Raw genomic sequence first — 4,418 nt, forward strand, 5'->3', positions numbered from 1 at the left:
TGAATATGAATATGCTGTCTTGTTTCTGGTATCATGCGTCTGTCTTGGAAGCAGGACCTTGCACAATGTGCCATCCCACACTATCTGCATTTTTTTCTAACGAGGGCAACTGCACGGCTAGTCACCAAACAATAATCAGCGTCACCGAGTGTCCGCCGGACAGTAGGCGGTGCGCCGGCCATTCAACTAGGTGAAAACGCATTTTTTTTCATTAATTTTCGACATATCTACCTAGTACATAATGAAAACAATAGGCAAACATGTTATCACGAATAACAATGATTGAGATTTAGAAGGCTTTACGTGACATGTTATGATGCACATATAAGCAATACAATATTAAACTGTCGTGTAGTCATGTTATATGTATAAGCACTACTCGACAGTAGCATGTATGCCGGTGCAGTATTACCTATTATATGCCCTTTTTGATGAGAGTAGCATGTATGCCCGTGCGTTCGCTATGAAAGAGAATTTTTTTTAGAAGCAACGGGAAAGCGAAGGAGATTATTTTTTGAAAAGCAACAAGAGAGATGATTAATGTGTCCATCAAAAAAGGGTCTCCGCAATGAGGAGTTGTAGTTTTCTTCCAGGTCATGTCTAGCCCGCTAGATCTTGATAATGGTGGGGTTGGTCGGCGTAGCGGTGACCACCCAACTTACGACGTGCCATAAAGACTCGGTTTCATCGCCTTCGATGGGCCGTTTAATCGGTTCACAAAGCAGCGTAGTCTGCAATGGAGTTCTTCCAGATTTTGGTGTGAAGATTGCTCAGGTCTTTCTCTGGTGGTGCCATGGTTAGACTGGACATATGGATCTCCAAGACACTAGGCCCTCTTTTTGTCTCATGGAGTGACCATATATGTATTCATTGTAATTTGTTTGTTTATTGTAATTTGTTTGTTTAATAATGGACATGTGATGATTCCTCTAAAAAATCATGCCTTTTTCTCTCCGGGGCCACCTCTGTTTTGGGATTGTGATTGCCTCGTCATTTGGTGGCTTTCCCTCGACCTTCAAGGCACGGTTGTTTCGACCACTCTCCCTTACTACGAGGCAACCAGATGGATTACCAATTGCATCGCTCATATCCCGTTTCATTAACAGAATCCGCGCATAACCAGACAAAAATGCCCTTTTTTATCGGGGTTTATTCTCTTTGATTATTATTATAGCACCCACGTGCCCACACTTATTTTGGTTAGTGTCAAACAACCATATTCTCTTTCAATGCGAACAATTTTTTGAATATTCCATACATTTTTGGAAAAACACAAAATAAATTCGAAATGGGAACATTTTCTGAAATTAACAAACATGTTCTAAAAACATGAACTTTAATAAAAACATAAATTGTTTTTCAATTTTTTTAATAATTATTGACAACTGCAACATGTTTTGAACATTTGGAACAATTTTAAAAAATGTGTTTATTTTTAAAAAGAATATTTATTTATTTATTTATTTTAAAATTTCAGTAAAACAAGAATATTTTCCAAATTTTAAACAAGAAATAGTTTCGAGAGGAACCGGAAGGGTTTCGCGGTTTACCGGGTAATACCTACAAACAATATATAGTTGGAAAATATTTCTCAAGATTTTAAATTAATAATAAAAGACTATTAATAGTTCGGAGGCTTTTATATTTAGTTTAACATGAACGGGCCTTAAAATGCCAAGTGGTGGAAAGGATGTTTGACCACTTTTTCAAAAAGGGGCGCTTTATTACTTAAAAGATTTAAGCATTACACCAGGGCCTCTGCATAACTAAGATGCACACAGCCAAATATGGTCCACTCACACAAACGAAAAATAAAAAAAAGGCAAAATACAAAGAGACATGTAGAGTCCATATTACGCCGAGAGCAAAGGGGGGCCAATCCTAAGATCATGATGGCCTCCAATCGTGTACACATCTCCGTAAACATGTCTCGATTCTCCACACGGGGTAGAGAGGACGATAAATGAAAAGTCTCGGTACGTCTGTATATAACCTGCATCAAAGAAGTACTTTTATCATTGAAAACCTTAGAATTTTGACATAGCCAAAGCGACCAAATAACGACAAGCGCTCCCACCCCGAGAAGAGTTTTAAACCCGTGATTAATCTCATATAACCAGTTGCCAAATACATTAGCACCACTACAAGGAGGATACAAGGCAGAAGCTATTTCGATGACTCGCCATATAGAACGAGCCAATTTGCATTGGAAGAATAAATATTTTATTGTGTCATCATGATGACAAAAGACACACCGCGGACTTCCATGCCAATTCCTCTTAATAAGGTTATCTTTGGTAAGAATGACTCCGCCACGAAGATACTACGTAAAGATTGTATTCTTAAGATGTATCATCATCTTCCAGTTCTTCTTGTTATTATTAACTGGCACATAGGACTGGATTAACGTTCTATACATGGACTTGTTGGGTAACGTAGTACTTCAAAATTTTCCTACAAGCACGCAAGATCTATCTAGGAGATGCATAGAAACGAGATGAGAGAGTGTGTCCATGTACCCTCGTGGACCAAAAGCAGAAGCGTTTAGTAACGCGGTTGATGTAGTTGAACGTCTTCGCGATCCAACCGATCCAAGTACTGAACGTACGGCACCTCCGCGTTCAGCACCCATTCAGCTCGATGACGTCCCTCGTGCTCTTGATCCAGTTGAGGACGAGGGTGAGTTCCGTCAGCACGACGGCGTGGCAACGGTGATGATGATGTTACCGGCGCAGGGCTTCGCATAAGCACTACGACGATATGATCGAGGTGTGTAACTGTGAAGGGGGGCATCGCACACGGCTAAGCAAAAACTTGGTCTATTCTAGGGTGCCCCCTGCCCCGTATAAAAAGGAGGGGGGAGGCCGTCCGGCCAAGCTAGGCGCGCCGGGAGAGGGGAGTCCTACTAGGACTCCAAGTCCTAGTAGGATTCCACCTTAGGGAGAAGGGGGAAGGAAGGGAGAGAGGGGGGGGGGCGCCCCCAACCCCTTGTCCAATTCGGACTGGGCTGGGGGAGGGAGGGGCGAGCCACCTCCTAGACGCTGCCTCCTCTTCCCACTAAGACCCACCAAGGCCCACAACTCCCCGGGGGGTTCCGGTAACCTCCCTGTACTCCAGAAAATACCCGAACTTCTCCGGAACCATTCCGATGTCCGAATATAGCCTTTCGATATATCAATCTTTATGTCTCATCCATTTCGAGACTCCTCATCGCGTCTGTGATATCATCCGGGACTCCAAACAAACTTCGGTCATCAAAACACATAACTGATAATACAAATCGTCATCGAACGTCAAGCGTGCGGACCCTACGGGTTCGAGAACTATGTAGACATGACCGAGACACATCTGCGATCAATAACCAATAGCAGAACCTAGATGCTCATATTGGCTCCTACATATTCTACAAAGATCTTTATCGGTCAAACCGCATAACAACATACGTTGTTCCCTTTGTCATCGGTATGTTACTTGCCCGAGATTCAATCGTCGGTATCATCATACCTAGTTCAATCTCATTACCGGCAAGTCTCTTTGCTCGTTCCATAATGCTTCATCCTGCAACTAACTCATTAGTCACATTGCTTGCAAGGCTTGTAGTGATGAGTATTACCGAGAGGGCCCAGAGATACCTCTCCGATACATAGAGTGACAAATCCTAATCTCGATCTATGCCAACCCAACAAACACTTTCGGAAATACCTGTGGAGCATCTTTATAATCACCCAGTTACGTTGTGACGTTTGATAGAACACAAGGTGTTCCTCCGGTATCCCGGAGTTGCATAATCTCATAGTCAGACGAACATATATAAGTCATGAAGAAAGCAGTAGAAATAAACTTATCGATCATTATGCTAAGCTAACAGATGGTCATGTCCATCACATCATTCTCCTAATGATGTGATCTCGTTCATCAAATGACAAAACATGTCTATGGTTAGGAAACATAACCATCTTTGATTAACGAGCAAGTCAAGTAGAGGCATACTAGGGACCATATGTTTTGTCTATGTATTCACACAAGTACTAAGTTTCTAGTTAATACAATTCTAGCATTAATAATAAACATTTATCATGATATAAGGAAATATAAATAACAACTTTATTATTGCCTCTAGGGCATATTTCCTTCAGGACTCCACTGAGAATTGTCCATTCCCATGGAGGTTCCATCGGAATAGATCAAACCCATGTGACAATTACACCATGGATAACCGCGAGAAGGATGTTCCATGATTGGAGTCTGGATCCAACTAAATCTCTTCTGAATGTCAAATTTGGCATAAATGATTCCATTACAGTGGCGATAGTTTCACCCTTGTGGCGCACAATGTTGTATAGAGCAGGATATTGTTCCCGGAGTGTGGCATTTTGTAGGACCTTGAGAAGAAGTAAGTAAGTCTAGAGGGGGGGGGG

Source organism: Triticum dicoccoides, chromosome 5B (assembly GCF_002162155.2).
Source record: "Triticum dicoccoides isolate Atlit2015 ecotype Zavitan chromosome 5B, WEW_v2.0, whole genome shotgun sequence".
NCBI lineage: Eukaryota > Viridiplantae > Streptophyta > Magnoliopsida > Poales > Poaceae > Triticum > Triticum dicoccoides.